This window comes from Callorhinus ursinus, unplaced genomic scaffold (genome assembly GCF_003265705.2).
Source record: "Callorhinus ursinus isolate GAN/ISIS: 27379988/994484 unplaced genomic scaffold, GSC_fseal_2.0 scaffold3, whole genome shotgun sequence".
Classification (NCBI taxonomy): Eukaryota; Metazoa; Chordata; class Mammalia; order Carnivora; family Otariidae; genus Callorhinus; species Callorhinus ursinus.
The window spans coordinates 824041-839468 of record NW_027397065.1 but is presented as its reverse complement, the minus strand read 5'-3'; positions in this window follow the sequence as shown (position 1 = coordinate 839468).

The window sequence follows — 15428 nt, the reverse complement described above, 5'->3', positions numbered from 1 at the left end:
CCATTTCCCATCCAGTTTAAAGCTTCTCCCCTCTCTCCAGCTCAGGCCTAGCCAGGGAGTCCTCAGATCAGTGGTGGGAGCACAACAGAGTCTGTTCCTTAGCCCTCTTGCTCTACTTTCTATGTCACCTGCTTCTGGCTCCTTCAGGACAGGTATGGAGATAGGGTAAGGGGGTGGAGCGGACTAGAGGAGATGGCAGCTTCTGTTCCTTGTACTTCTTTCTTGGTTCTCTCTTAATGTACTCTCTCAAATGGCTTCAGTCCTAGCAACTATCCAATGTTGGCCCTTTCTTTCATGGGTTATTTTTGTGGGTCCTTCTGCAAGTGTCACCCCTCTAGCTCCCTGCCGTCAAGAATGTCAACCACTGTTTTCTTCTCCCAAAAAAGTGATACTCTGGCCCAGTATGCAACGTGGAACTCAGTTACCTCCCATGTTATATATTTGGCTTGTGGGAAATTCACTCTGCTTTTCTGGTCAAATTCCAGAAGGCCAGGCTCTCCCATTGCTATTCTCTCTGTCCCTGTCCACCTCCAGGTGAGAGCCAGAGAGTCTCTGTTCCCCAAACTCCAGAGAACATGTGATTTGAGAAGAGAGAAAAACCACTGCACTTTCAACTTTTGCAAATTTTTACTTCCCAGACTCTTTAATGATTCACTAACTTCTCTTATATAGGACGGGGTCATGATAGACTGGGCAGTCAAAGAACCAGTTAGCGAACCATGCGTGGATGTGTTTAGCAAATTTCTTTAGAATGTGTGGACTCCTACTGCCTATTGTCCTCAGCTATGGTGCTTTGGTGGAAACCGAGACAACAGGAAAAGTCCCATCTAGCATCCTGTTACATTTTTATTATGCCTGAACTTTTACAACAGTCTCTTAATTGGTTTTCCTGCTGCCTATTGCCTGCTTTTTCATTCTATCCCATACTTAACTGATAGATTAATCTTTCTCAAAAAACACCAATTCCTGTCACATTTTTCTTTTCCGTCCATCATTGTAGCTGATATGGGTTGGCTATCATCCCATTAGCCCTTTCAAAAATAAAAGAAAAAGCTTAGGGTCTCCAACTTGAACGTAGTCCCAGATGATCAATCCAGATACAACCATAGTAAAATTTCTGGGAGTCCCAAAAGCTCCTGGGACACTGGTTTGGTTTTAACTACTTATTATGTCAAATAAGCTCCCGGGCTACAAACATAAATTCCACTAATTCAGTGAGGTATTTACAGAAGTTTGGAATTCAGAGAACATCCAACTCAACTTTCCTGACAAAATGGTGACTCATAGAGGTTTGACTTGCTCAAAGTCATCAGGTCATTTGAGGGACTAGAATCCGTACCCAGGTCTCCTGTTCCCTAGAGTCGGGCTGATTTTGCCATCCCAGGTGACACCGTGCCACTTTGTTTCATTTCTTTGTAAAGCACTGCCCAATTACTCCTTGTATTGCAGAAGGTAGCCCACCAATACTGGAAAGGGAATGTTTTTTCTAAAATTGGTATTAAAGCTTTCTCTAATAGCGTGAAGGGAGAAGACAATAATTACTATTAAAAATAACTAAAATGGAGGTATCTGGGCGGTTCAGTCAGTTGAGTGTCTGACTTTTGATTTCAGCTTGGGTCATGAACTCAGGATTGTGGGATCAAGCCCCGCATCAGACTCTCCATTGGGTGTGAAGCCTGCTTAAGACCCCCTCTCTCCTTCTCCCCTTCCCTCTCTTTGTCTCTCTCTCTAATAAAACAAAAACAAAAACAAAAAACTAAAATGGACTGCAGACAAAGAATCTGTCACAAAAGATGCTGATGGATCTTTTTGGTAATGAAAGGGAAGGCTGAGGACATATCCTGGATGGGAAAGGCTGAGCCAAACAAGCCAAACTGCTTTAAATAATAAAGTAACAAGAATTTTCCATTGTTGGAAAGCATTGGGAGGGAGGTATTTTAGCAGGCCCAGGACTTGAAGAAGAGAGAAGAAGGGGGGAAAAACGTCCCTGGAGATGGAGAGAATGGGCAGACCAGAAGAGAAAATGGCTAAAAAGAAACTCCCTTTGGTCAAAAATTTGAGAAGCAAAGAAGTTTTATATTCAGATTTAAGTGCTTTTCTACACCGTTGTGTGATCACCCATTGCAATCCACAAATCTTCAGTAAAAGTCTGTTATACACACAGTGAGTATTAGAGCTGCCTTGAGAAACGAAGGATGAGGCCATTTGCCTATGCCTGGGCGGAGGTGAGTGGGGAGAATTAAAAAAATCATGGGAGGTCCTAACTGCTACATTGCTGGGCTATAACCAGAATAATAACTCCCCAAAGATGTCTGTGTCCTACTCCTGTGAATATGTGAATATGTTACTCAAAGGAGAATTAAAGTGGTTGCTAATTAACATATAGGGAGATCCTCCTGGATTAGTCAGATGGGCCAAATATAATTATAAGTGTCCCTAAAAGTTGGAGAACGAGGCAGAGTAGGTCAAGTGATGCAGTGTGAGAAGGACTCCATCTACCACTGCTACTTTTGAAGACAGAGGAAGGGGTTATAAGCCAAGGAATGTGAGTAGCCTCTGGGAGCTGGAGAAGACAAGGAAATGGACCCTCCCCTCAAGCCTCTAGAGAAGAATGTCGCCCTGCTGACATTTTGATGTTAGCCCATTGAGACTTATGTTAGACTTTTAACCTACAGAACTGTCAGATAATAAATTTCTATTTTTTTAGGCCACTAAATTTGTGGTAATGTTTTACAGCAGCAATAGAAAACTAATTATGGTTGCCTAATTTGGATTTGATAAGAATCTTAATAGTTATATTTAACCCAAATGTTTCTAAGTCCTTCAGCTTTCTGGGTTCAACCTTGTGAAAATGCAGAACTGGCCCCAATATTTTCAAAGATTTCCAAAGTGGTAAGTGGTTGTGGTTCTACTTGTGGTTGTCCCAGGTGCTCCTATACGATCAAAGCTCTTGATTATTTCCTGAATTATTTCCACTTCATTTACATTGGTATTCAAGTCCCTTTATAGGCTTGCCCCAATCTGTTTTTCCCACTTCATCTGCCACTATTTCTCTTCACAAATCCTCTACTCCTGCCAAATGTAACCATGCTCCTCATGCTACCACAAACATGCTCTTCTTTAGTTTTGCTGGTGCTGTCTTGTCACCCAGAAAGCTCTAACTCCTCTTGCCTGCACCCCAGTCCTGATAATAATCTTCTTGTCCTTCCAAACATCGCCAAATTTCCAAAGCCTCCCAGGTCAGCGCTCCTCAGAACTTCCCCAGCATTATGTTCTTTGCTCTCTCATGACCATCTGTAATAATTTACTTGCATATTGGTCATTGGAATCTCTTAATTATCGTGTTGACTGGAGGCTCCTTGAGAGCACTGATGTGTATTGCTTATCTACATCCTCCACAGTGCTGAGCACAGTGCTTTCCACATCACAGATGCTCAATACCTGTTTGCTGAATGGGGTCGTGAGGGTATTTTGGTCTAAACAACTTATTTAAAGTGGAACCCAATATAGTTCACACTATCAACACATACATACATATCTTTTATATCTTTCTTTTCTTTTTTTCTGAATGCCATGGTATATAGTTCAAAAAGGAATAAGCATATAAGGTGAATACATATCTTGGTGTGCCTGGGATAGCTCCAGTTTATGTCTGTTGTCCTCACATGGTTATTAACAGTGCCCCTTTCACTCCAAATGTGTTCCTGTATGGATGATAGATTGGATACTCATCTGACTGTCGGAGAACATAGGCTATAAGCCTCTGGCTTTCATCCTTTCCTGAACATGATAACAGGAAAGTAGTTGCTTCTACTAGGTGTCCTCTTTGCTCAGCATACCTCTCTTTTCTGTTTTTTCCTTCCATGACAGCCATTGATGCTTCCCTCAGCCTCATCCCTGCTTCCTACCCTTGGTTAGATCTAGGGAAGTGTCTACAGCAGCAGGACTTGAAGAAGAAGAAAGAGAAAGGCAAGATAAATTCCCAAGTTAACTGTTCCCTCGTTACTCTCATCATTCATGTGTCCCCAGCACCATCATCTTGATCTCATCTCAGTTATCAGGGATCATTCCTATCCTTTGCTTTTCTGTTCCTTATCCTTCAATGTCTGACCCTGCTTTATGTCCCAACATTCATGGCTGATTTTAGCTCCAGACTGATATCACAGGAATGATCACCAGTATCTATCTTATATAGATAGATATATCTATATCTATCAGGGTAACCCCCAATCTTAGAGCAGCTGAAATGCTCCTAATATCTCAAATTGTAAGTCAACATATTTTCCTATAGCAGTAATGTCTAAAATGTGTTTTGGGGAACTCTAGTTTTGGGTGTTGATATCTGTTACTCAGTGAAAGGGTTTCAAAGTCAGAGAAGGTTGATGAATTCTCAATGGAACAATTTTAAGCAGTTTTCCTGCAGAACTTCTTAAAGCCTTTAATATGCAAATGTACATTATGAATCTCTGAGTGGGATATATGATATGCTGTGTTTCCCAAACTTCTTTGGCCTTAGAACATTTTTCCTTGAAACTTTCTTAAGGGAATATTGTTCTGTGAAACATATTTTGTCTTAAAGGAACATACTTAAGTCTTCTGGGTTAGGCATAGGTTCTTGTGAAGTGACGCAGGGGTCTGTGGAACATAGGCATTGTTGTTCTAGTGGGACAATGCATTCTAAGTTCTACAATTGCATTCTTGGAAGACAGCATGTAGTAAAGTGCACAAAGGCATGTAAGAGCCTTCCAGCTATGAACTGTGTGAGGCAGTTGACCAAGTAGAAGGATCTGGGATCATAGGCCAGAAGAGCTGGTATCCAGTTTCAACTTTATCACTATTGGCTGGGTCTTCCTGAGCAACATTTAACATCGTGCCCTCAGTCTCTTCTCCTATAAAATGGAGTGATTAATAGTGTTAAAATAAATATAAATAACATCTGTTAACATATCTCACAGAATTTTAGGAGGATCTAATATATAATGGCACAAAAACATTTTGAAAACAGTAGGCTTTTCTTAGTAAATATATACTAAAATACCATACTAGTGCTTAAGTAACTTGGTTTTACAATAAGGGCAAGTATACAAACTCAGAGATAACCTTCAAACCTTTTTTTTCCTCCCCAAAATACTTCAAACCAAATTATTCTCCCCAACACTGGCAATAATAAATAATTCATAGATTTTAATTTCACTTTTTTTCTCTTTCTAGATCTCTCTGGTGAAAGGAAGTGCAGTGGCCAAGACAAAACCGGAATCAAGGAAGAGAAGTAGAAGTCCTCCATTTAATAAACTGCATAGTCAAAATAAGATAGGTCATCATTACATTTGAGTTTCAAGTGAGGTCTGATTGATTTGGAAACAACGCAACTGGGTTTGGCAAAGTCCATCCTCAGATTTTTCAGCAACTTTGGATCCAAAGTTATTAGTTATCAACTTAACATTCCCATTGGTAAAAACTAAGAGCATACATCTGTTGACGAAGCCTAAAATGTCATTTGTGACACTATGAACATATCATTTCACAAAAAAGCAGGAAATATTTGTTACCACACTTCTCCCTTGTTTCCCTCAAGTGGTATGGCAGAACTTTGTCACTGGGTCATGGGCAACAGGCAACACAGGTCTGTTTCTTGGGCCTCTCAGCTTCAGGACTTAGAGTCTTCTATTAAATTATCTCACAGCATTCTGGGTATTCTTGAACATATTCAAACTTCCTGGCTCAGAAACTGACTTAGAGGAGGGGAATTCTGAGTAACCTTTTCAAATATAATTTGTCTGGAAGATTCTGGTATGGTAAGCCTGGGTTAGCAATTAAGTTTAATTCCTTGCTCTATTTGTTTGAAATGGAACCTTTAGCAAAAGTGAATGGGCTATGCTGACAGGTGCATTTTTAAAGTAATCTCCATTGTTTATTATTTTAGATAGAAATCATGGATGAATGTGGGAAGGTGAATTATAAAGGGCACTTCCTTATCATAGTCACATATGCATTTACGTTTAGTGGCTACTTGGGGAAGGGGAATCTTTCCGCAGATAACACAAATTAGCATCTAATTTAGAGACATTTTCTTTAAATTATCTGGTTGCTTCCTTTCATCAGAAACTGTACTCTGAGTATTCCTTTTTTTTTTTTTTTACTTTTATCATTTGAGGTGAAGAAAGTAACATTTTATGAGCAAGCATGGCTTATATGGAACTCTTTCCTAATTGTTTTATTATATATTACTATCTTTATTTGTTGGTTCTTCTTAAAGGATCTCAAAGAATATTATACAAATTCATCATTAATCTGACTACATGGTGAGCCACTTGTATACCATTTCATAGGTATAATTACCCTTCATTTTATCCGCCATGTTAAAGAATGCTCACTAGAACCCAAGTACCCTTTACTTCTCTGCTCTAGGATCTACCTTGACCACTTGGCACATGACACCAGTATTAGGCATTAGATTGAATTTGTCAAAAGTGAATTAATAAGTACACATTTCATGTTGTGGTTAAGGAGGGAGAGCAAATGAAAGAAACAGGATTGAGAAGAATTGAGGGAAACAGATTATTTCATCTTACAAGGATAAAGTTCTGCGGAAGGAAGCTTCTTGGTGCTCATTAGGAATACAAGGCTCTCTACATGCATGGAAGAATGGGGAGCAAAAGGAATTTCAATTACTTTTTCATGAAATCCGACCCAGAGTTGAACAAAGGATTCTAAAGCTTTTGCATATGCCATTTTTGGGGGGTGGGGGAACGAACATCAATATTTTCCCCTTTCTCTGGTATTGTTTCAACAAAAAGAATTAGTGAAATTGAACTTGTTCAGGTTTTTTATAAATCAGAATGTCAACAAATACAAGCACTAGTCTAGTTACAACAAGAGACCATAGTTTACAGAATAAAACTAACCCTGTTTCTTTTTTTTTATTTTAAGCTCTACAAAGAACACATTGTTTATTCTTGTGTAAAAACGTCATATAAAGAAGCTCTCTGTCAGGTAGTCTATTTTTATTTAGTAGTTTCATAACTCAATTATCATGTTCCCCTCTGCCTAATAATTAGCATATGCATAGTAACAGGGCTTGAAAACCTGTTCTTTTTCCCACTGAGTGTCAGTTAAATTTCCAAGGTGTTTGGAGAATGGGTTGTGCCTGTGTAGGTGAGTTGTCTTTCCCTGCTGCTCTGGCAGCTTGCCCCTGTGTGGTGTTGAGGGTCAGCTTTTGGAGAAAGTCCCAGCCAGAGGCCTGAGCAGGGACTTCCTGCCATCTGGAACAGTCTGGAGCACAATGAAAGATGTCAGCAAGAAGTACTCAAACGACTCCCCTCCAGTTCCCCGGGGATGAGCAGTATTTCCCCCAGTTCCATGACTGGGGAAATTTAACCATCACTACCGGTAATTTGATGCACAAATTTTGAGCTCTGTATTTGGTTGCCTTCCATGCTCTGGTTTTTGTGGCTGCTTATCACCTTTTGAGCATTTTTTCTATGTTTGAGGAATTCCCCATAGCATGCATCCTGACTCCCCATCACATAAACCCTAATGTGTTTCCCCAGCTTTTATAACAAGGACGCACAATTGTGCCCTAGGCGAAGGCAATCCACCTTGCTGGTAAGAGAAATTGTTTTGGAAGAGAACAATGAGAGGAAGGAGGTGCCTTACAGAATACATTTTCTGGCAGAAGTGGCAGTGGACACTCCTGGCTTTGGAGGGAGGACAGTGATGGAGGTTCTGGTACCCAGCGTCCAGTAGTAACAGTGAACACTGAGATGGTGGGGTTAGGGCCACAGAGGTCTTACATGGCAATTGTGATGGATGCAGTGCCTAAGACCAAGATCTCCTTTGCAACAAATAAAAAAAAATTTAAACGCATCTAATGTAATTGTTCGTTAGACATATGCATTCTGAAAATCAAAGCATTTAACAAATTTATTTGTTGGATTTTTTTAGTTATGACAACTTTTAGGAATGACAAATTTTAAGTGCATTATTTTCCATAGGTAACTAATATAGCTTGTGAGAAATACACTCAAAGACCAAGGTGTTTGTGGGAAACTGGTGAGGCACAGTTACTCTTCACATGTTTTGGGGGGCACATTCAGGTTTATATTTAGTTTAGATATTGTCATTTACCCATTTCAGAGCTTCTTTCCCCCCCTTTCTCTACCCTTTTCTCACATCTATATTATTGCACTAGTCTGGTTTTACCTAGGGTTGGATGGACAGAGGTTCTTCGGTATACAGCATGGCAAACTAGGCAGGAATGCAGAACCCCATTAGTTGGGGTAGGTAGAGGAGTTACAATGGGACTACAATAAAGCTCCTAGTGTGAAAGAAGAGCAGAAAAACCCATCCAAATCAGTGAAAAATATATTTTTTGAAGTAAAGGCTATTTATTATTTATTTTCTAAATAATTTGCATAATACAAGAAAATAAAGATATTTGTTAATATGTCAATTAGTTAAAAAATGTAAGTCATTATTCCCCTGTGATAATGGATCTTAACCACAGTTGACATTATGGAAATAATAGGTGGACCCAAAGTTTGAAGATATGCTTGGAGAATATTAGTAGGCTCCTTTTTTTCAGGGAAAAAAATCATTATAAAATATTTTCTCAGCCAGAATGACACACTACAACTGTATTACTGCAACATGACAAATTTATGGAATCTAAATCAGTAAGTTTTAACCACAGAGATAAATTCTCAGGGATGAGGAATTTATGAACTTAATACATAGTACTAAGTTACAGGAATCACAATGAAAGATCTTCACTATTTTCTGCCCCTTGCTCTGCCATAATGTTGAAAAAGACTGATACTCTATGGGCACCTGGGTGGCTCAGTCAGTTAAGCATCTGACTTCAGCCCAGATCATGATCTCAGGGTCTTGGAATCCAGCCCTACATTGAGCTCTGCGTGGGGGCTCTGCACTTAGCACGGAGTCTGCTTGTCCCTCTCCCTCTGCACCTCCCTCTGCTTGTGCTCTTTCTCTCTCTCTCAAATAAATAAATAAAATCTTTAAAAAGAAAAAAAGAAAAAGACTGATATTCTAAACTCTTATGAGCCATTTTTTCTTTAGTCATTGGTTTTAAAAATTATCTCCCCTTCCATCTTGTACCTTGTGCCATAATTTCTACATGACAGTGTTCCTGTTATGAGTACTGTTCAATTATTAGTGACTCAAGCAAAGAGAATTTAAATGTTCTGGAAAAGGTCCCTCAAGTAAGTCTGTAACTGACTGGATGGAGAAAGAAAACCACAGTTGACTTTCATGGTTCAGGAGCGCTCTACATCAGTTTCTAATGTTCTAGATTCCATGAAGCTATGTGATTGCTTCATACGTTTTATTAATTCTGTGATTTCCACTATGCACGCAGAAAGGTAGGAGAACAATGTCCTCACATCAATATCATTTTTTCTGCTTTTTCTCTTTTAATTCCCACTTGTATTTTATTATTGGTAAATAATTTTAAACTCAGTTTTGAATTCTTTTCTCAACATCATTTCAGTATTTCTGCAATTCTGAAAATAGCACTTGTAAGGGTAGGAGATATAAAGATATGACTGGAGTGAAATAGATTTAGTTCTACAAAGGCCAGGAAGATGGCCTGGTCTGTCTTTGAGCTCCATCCAAATGCTCAGGTGCAGGTGTGGAATGCACAGAGCTCTCCTTTCAAAGAAGGACACGCTACCCAGCCATCGGAAGTGTCAACATCTTCAGGGATGCCTCAGCTGCTAAGAGCCCCCACTCCAGAGATAGTGTCCTCCTCGAGGCAGCTCTCCTCAGATGAGTGAGACTGGGGGGGTATAAGAGCCAGGCCATTTTGGCAAGACACAAGGCACCCTGATGGATAATATTTGCTCTAGAGATCTCTACCAGATTGGCTGAGGCTTTGTCAGGCCTGCCCTGGGGCTGACTTCTTTCTTTGTACAATCCTACTTTTTTCCTTTCACAGAGCTGATGATGCCTAGTAAACATACTGTATTTCACACTCAGCTCAGACTCTGCTTTCAGAGAACCTAGCCTTCAACAGCAGGCAAGTTCTATAGGATCTGGAGGCTTTTCCAGTCAAGGTCTAAATGATCTAAGACAGAATTTTGAAACGTTCCTTCTTCTGAATCTATCTATGTATCTTTTTTAAAAATAATTTTAATTTTGTTTGGTTGTGATTTTAATTTTTGGTTCACTTTTGTTTGTTTGGGGAGTTTTAATTGTTTATTGGGAAGAATTCTAGGAAGCTCTTTATACATTAAAAACCTGAACAGTAAAATGCTGATTTCCCCAACAACTTCCATTATTATAGAAAAGATGTATACCCACAGAAAAATAAAATTGGTTCTATCACATGAAGTAATTTATAGTTAAAGGACTTGCACATGTAATATAAGCAGTAAACTCTCTTTTTCTGTGTGAACTGTATGGATATTTACTTTAAATCTTCTAAGAAGTTGGTCAAATAGATACTCTTTGCCCAATCTTATGAAAAGGACACATAGTTCCAGTTTCCATTTTTTTCCATCTCCAGATCATATATGATTCTCTCTTCTCCATTCCTTACTATATCCAGCTTGGGTCAGTCTTTCATCAGTTCCCACTTGGATCCTTGTAATAACCCCTCCACTTCCCTGCCTCCATCTACTCCTCCATCTCTCCTTCACAAAGCTGAGTGATTTTTCTAAACTGCAAATCTGATCAGGTAATTCCTCTGCTTAAAATCCTCCAGTGGCTTCCCAAGGCTATTCAAGGATTTAAAACCCAGTTTTTTCCATAGTACTCATACAAAACTCTTCATTGAATCAGTCTTTGCTTACTCTCCAGCTTTATCTCCACAACTATCTCATCTTTCCACTTCAGGCAAATTCCTTGTAGCTTCTGAAATGTGCACGGTCGCTCTTCCCTTTCTGCCTTTGTACCTGTAGCTCCCTTTGATGAAATGCCCTTCCCCACTTTTTTAAAATTATTTTTTTTAATTTAGCGAAACTTTGTTCTTTTTTTTTTAAGATTTTTATTTATTTGAGAGAGTGTGCACGCACAAACAGTGGGGAGGGGCAGAGGGAGAGGGACAAGCAGACTAAACACTGAGTACGGAGCCCCACACACCTGAATCTCACAATCTCCTGATCATGACCTGAGCTGAAATCAAGAGTCTGGAGCTCAACCGACTGCACCACACAGGTGCTCCAAGCTAAACCTTATTCCACAGTCCAGGCTCCATGCAAACATCAAGCAAGCTCTAGGGAGTAGTCCTCCATGCCCCCAGAGTACCCAATGCCACTAACATCTTTCATGCCACTTATAAGACCATACTGAAATATAAGACTGTTATACTCCTCCTTAGATTATGAGCTCCTCAAAGAAAGAAACTTTATCTGTAAATCCTCAGCACTTAGCACAGTGTCCAGCTCATGATATGTCCTTAGTAATGTTTTGTACCTTTCTTTTATGGTAGCTACTGCTTCCAACAGATTTTTGCATCCCCTCCATTGCTTAGCAAAATACTGTGTTGCTCAATACTACATACTGTAGGTGCTCAATGAATGTTTGTTGAGTGGATAACTATATTGCTGTTGTTTTAAGTATTACCATTCTACCTTCAATAAATGCTTAAAAGATTTCAATTACCAGGAGTAGCTTAGAAAAACATTTTGAGTGTTGATTGACCAGTAGAAGTCTCTGAAGATTTTATTTCATTCTAGAGCAGTTGCCTAAACCATGAACTACAAGCTAACAGAATTCACAGGAGAGAGACTTTGTCTATTTGCCTAGACCGTCTGTGATATTAGCTATGCAAATAAATATTTTGATTGTTCATTTGGGAGAAGAGGATTACTTGATGACTGTCTTGAAGTATATGCAGCCTTATTATGAGGAGGAGGATGACTTAATTTTTTTCCCATTGCATTGCCGATTCAATGAGGAAAAGTACTTAACATTGTATTAACAGTTAAAAATAAGAATTTCTTTGCTGGAATTAAGGAACATTGTGGAAACTCCCTCTTTGCAGATGTGACTAAATGACATCAAAATTCTTGTTTTCACCTTTGAATCCATGAAATCTGAAATGATGTCATCACAGTGACCAACTGCCACCAATATAGAGAGGCTGTTGAATTAGGCATTACATTCTCTAGTTACTAAATTCAGATAAGAAATAGCAGATACATGCTATTAATATAGGACCATCTTGGGCTTTGCTAAAGAATCACAGCGTTATCCTTGCAGTTATATCTCACTGGGGAGACAAGACCCAGGAAAAGTTAAGTTCTAGTAAAAGGCAGTTTATTCTATGTGATATAAATTATAAGAGCAAATAATTCAAAGGAGTTAGGAGTTGGAGAGGAGTAGGGAAAGTCATGCAGGCAAGGGGAACTGCATGTACAAAGTCATATAGTGTTGACAGATGTGCCAGGTATATTTGAGAGGTAACAGACCACATAGGGCATACACCAACTCTGAGGAAGAAAACATTCATAAACATTTGCTAAGCACTTATGATAAGCCAAGCTCTTTGCTAGACCCGGTACATGCATTTCCTCATTCAATCCTCATAATAACCCTAACATATAGGAGAAACAGCTCAGTGTACAGTTGATAAAACTGAGGCACAAAGAAGTTAAGTGTCTTGGCCAAGATCCCACAGCTAACGATGGAGCAGGGAAACCAGGTTGTCAGACTTCAACTACTGGAACAAAAATTTAATTCTGGAAACATTAGTAATCACTTCCCAAAGGCAAGGTACACAGCGAGGTAGGAATTGTAAGGCTTGAAAGCAGGGAAATGTCTTCTTCAACAATATATTCATATAAGGCTCATATAAGGCTCAACATGTAGGTACTGTGTAAGCATCTGTGAACGGACAGGCTATTTTCAAGGAGTATATACTCTGGTAGGGAAAACAGACAAGCCTAAATAACTACAACATACTGAAGGCTGCAGGTACTGATGAATCAGATTGGATAAAAATCTGATGGGAGAGAAAGTTATCCTATAAGCAGTGAGGGGGCACTGAGGTTTTCGAGCAGGAGAATGACATGATGAAAGCTTATTACTGAAAACTAATCTGCTGACTGTGTGCCACTTATTTCCTCATTGTCAGCAACACTAAGCCACTTGGAACTCCAAGTAAGTTAGATCTGTGGTGATATAAAAGAGGAGAAAATACGTCTCTCTTTCATGTCCTGCTCACCAAAATTCTGCTAAATTGGTTTAGATGCTGGAATAATAAATTGGAGTAAGAGCAGAAGCCTAAAATCTGAAGGTGTGCTGATGCTCTCTGTCCAGTCACTATTGTTTCTAAGAATATAAGGAGCCTCTGGGTTGTAGGGGTAGGGTAAAGGGCTGGAAAGACTGTATCTTGCAAATATCTAAGAGAGCTAGGACCTGAGGTCACTCACATATGACTGTTTTATTAGAATTATCCATTCATTCATTCATTCATTCATTCATCCAGTCAGCCAATGAATATTTGTTTGTTGAGGGCACTAGGGATTCGGTACTGTTCTAGAGCTGAGGACATAGAGATCTAGTATGAAAAGAAGTACAAGACCAACGCCCCCATGGACTATGCAAGCCAATAGAGTAATTCAAATCATAAACATTTTCAGATAGTGACATGTGATGATAAAGAAAATAAAACAGGGCCCCTGAGTGGCTCTGTTGGTTAAGCGACTGCCTTCGGCTCAGGTCATGATCCTGGAGTCCCAGGATCGAATCCCGCATCAGGCTCCCTGCTCACTGGGGGGTCTGCTTCTCCCTCTGACCCTCTTCCCTCTCATACTCTCTGTCTCTCATTCTCTCTCTCAAATAAAATAAATAAAATCTTAAAAAAAAAGAAAAGAAAACAGAACAACAGGATGAAGAGTGAATGGGAATGGGGGAACACTTAGAAAGGACTCTTAGAGAGAACCTCTCTGTGGAAATGACATTCCAGCAGACTTGGGTATGAGAAAAAAGACAAACAGCCATGCCAAGAGCAGAAGGAAGAACATCCCAGGCAGAGGAAACAGCCCAGGGCAAAGGCCCTGAGGTTGAAAGTTAGAGGAAGACACAGCAGGAACAGTAGGGTTTTTGCCATTAGTCACATTCAGAACTCTGAAAAGCATATCTGAAATACTTCCTTTTCAAATATTACATCACTAAAATATTTTAATAATTAACAATTTGATGATTCTCATTATTAACTATCTTCTTAATATCCAATTAAAATTTTCCATCTGAAAAAAATGGGTACTAAAAACATTAGAGTATAAAATGACAACAAAAGGAAATAAAAGGTCAAAGATAATAAGGAGTCAAAAATGTGGATGAAGGGTTTTAGATGATCACCTTGCAGAGGGGAGGTGGTGGTGATGGTTGGAAATGAAAGGCTGAAAACCATGTACTATTTATTAATTTAATAAATCTGTCTTGATGTCAATGTAATCGAATGTTGCCACAAAGTGGTCTCCTGCTGCTACATAAATGTTGAGGCCAAGCTCTGATGTTTATTTTCAAGACAGGAGACATTGATCCTTCACTAACAGAATATTACAAGTTTATTTCTATTATGCTAAGTAGCCAAAGTTGATTTCATTGTTTGATTTGATGGATGTTGGTGCTGTTGAAGTTCAAAATGGTCTGGGATTAGAAGACCATAACGATGAGTTTTTTTTTTTCCCCTAATTAGGCAACCTTGGATTCCATTCTAACATAAAATCAATAAAGGAAAATATTAGGGATACTTAGTCTCTGGGATCCTTCTTCTGATGCCCCAGGGATTCCAACTATTTGGCACAAGATTGTTTTCCCCTGGGATTAAAGATACTCTAGAGCCAGACAGTGAGTGAATTGGATGGGGCTCCACCCAATTGGAAAGGCAACAGGAAAAGTGATGAGAGGAAAAAGACAGCTACCACAATAGAAGGAGGAAGTGAAGCCAAAAAAAACAAGAGAAGTAGGAAAGGTAACAATGAACTACAATAATCCACCAGGAAAGGAAAATCTCATAGGAAAAAAAACCCCAAAAAACAAAACCCCAAACAACAACAACAACAAAACAACCCCCAAAGGAATTGCAATCTGCTTATTTAGATGAAGGGAACCAGTTTTTTTACCATTTCCAGAACTAGGACACATATTTACAGTGATCATGTGACTACAGGGTGATGTAATCCAGAGATCCAAGTCTCCCTTTTCCTAAGCAGAACGTTAATTAAAACAAAGATCTTGGTTTTCAGGTTTTATCTATCACAGATTTCAGAGCCACATAGATGTGGGAAATGTGATTAACTGAAAGGAATGAACAAGGTGAAGACTGGAAAGAAGATATGACCTGAGCAATCTAGTAGGAATACGGAGAACATGGATCTCTTTAAAATATCAAGAGAAATAGATTCATACCAAATCACTTCTTTTAATATCCTACAGTGAGCCAAGGTATTCACTTTACA